The sequence below is a fragment of the Octopus bimaculoides genome, chromosome 3 (genome assembly GCF_001194135.2).
Source record: "Octopus bimaculoides isolate UCB-OBI-ISO-001 chromosome 3, ASM119413v2, whole genome shotgun sequence".
In the NCBI taxonomy this organism is placed as follows: domain Eukaryota; kingdom Metazoa; phylum Mollusca; class Cephalopoda; order Octopoda; family Octopodidae; genus Octopus; species Octopus bimaculoides.
The window spans coordinates 151,487,042-151,488,725 of NC_068983.1; the positions used below are offsets into that span (position 1 = coordinate 151,487,042).

Consider the following 1,684-nt stretch of genomic DNA (forward strand, 5'->3'; position numbering starts at 1 on the left):
ATATATATATGACAGTACTTCTCTTCGTTTCCCGTCTTCTAGTCCTAGTCCCACTGCCAGGGCTTGTTCAATCCGCGGCTGTAGCAGAAGACACCTGCCCTAGGTGCCACACGAACGCATAAGGATTGGAAGCAATCTTCTGACCACACACACACACACACACACATACATATACATGCGCTGATATGCAGCAGTGACAATGACTGTTCAGCACCGCATTGGTGAAAAGATATTCTCTATTTTATGAATTAACAGAGCTACCAATGGTTTCAGAGCCGAGAAATCTCTCGACAGTTATCAAGCTTTCTACATGTGTTCATAGTAGTATGGTGCTGATGGTAACAGTTCGCCGTGGTAGTTGTGCATTGGAATTTGCCTCAATAGTGGCTTAGCAATAATAGTGTTAGATTTGGTTGTCATAATGGCGAGGGTTGCTTGTAAATTCAAAGAGCGTAGTTGAAGTGTTTGGGTCCGTGTTGGAGCTAGTGAATGAAGCCTTAGTGTTCGTTGTAATTAGTGTTGTTGTTACGATCGTGGTGGTGGTGGTAGTGGTGGTAGCGCTGGTGGTGGTAGTGGCGGTAGCGTTGGTGGTGGTGGTGGCTGTAGTAGTGTTGTTGTTGTTGTTGGTGGTATTGGTGGTGACAGTGGTAGCGGTGGTTGTAGTGATGGTGGTGGTGGTGATGGTGGTGGTGATGGTGGTGGCTGTAGTAGTAATGGTGTCGTTGGTAGTGGTGGCAGTCGTGTGTTTGCGTCCGTGCTGGAGCTAGTGATGCCTTAGTGTTCGTGGCTGTTAGTGTTGTTGTTACGGTTGTGGTGGTGGTTGTGGTGTTGATGATGATGGTGGTGACTGTAGTAGTGTTGGTGTTGTTGGTGGTGGTATTGGTGGTGGCAGTGGTAGCGGTGGTTGTAGTGATGGTGGTGGTGATGGTGGTGGCTGTAGTAGTAATGGTGTTGGTAGTGGTGGCAGTGGTGCTTGCGTCTGTGTTGGAGCTAGTGATACCTCAGTGTTCTGTTCGTGGCTGTAAGTGTAGTTGTTACGGTAGTGGTAGTGGTAGAGGTGGTGGTGTTGCTAGTAGTGGCGGTTGTAGTGGTGGTTGTGGTGTTGGTGATGATGGTGGTGACTGTAGTAGTGTTGGTGTTGTTGGTGGTGTTGGTAGAGGTGGCAGTGGTGGTGGTGGTGGTGGCGGTGGCGGTGGTGGTGATAATTTTTATGGGAATGGTGGTTGGAACACAGTAGTGTTGTGACAGAGTGACAGAGGAGTCGAGACAAAACAAAACAAAAAACAAAGTAGAAAAAAAATATACAAAAATAAAGCAACAAATAAAAATACGTAGCGGGACAAAAGAAAAAAAAAAGAATAAAGCGTTTCAAATAGGATGAAACAGAGGTGCATGGGGGGTGGATGGAAAGGAAGGAGGAGGAAGGTGGAGATAATATTTGGAGGATGGAGGTTGTATGATGTGGAGCAGCATACGAAATTTTAAGTAATTTTGCAGCAGAGACGATTTGTCTGTCTGTTTGTCTGACTGTCTGTTCATTCGGTAATATGTCTGTTTTTTTATCTGTGTGAGCATGTGTGCGTGTATATGTGTGTGTGTGTGTGTGTGCGTGTGTTTCTGTCTGGCTCACCCAGTCCATCTATAATAACTGGTTATATTCTATAACAACTGTATGTATGCTGAC

General features: G+C 45.8%; 1 long non-coding RNA gene across 2 annotated transcripts in view; it reads left to right on the forward strand.

Moving 5' to 3' along the window:
* The window catches only part of LOC128247355 (uncharacterized), a 34,213-nt gene that overhangs the window by 29,614 nt on the left and 2,915 nt on the right, over nt 1-1,684 (forward strand). The window lies entirely within an intron of this gene.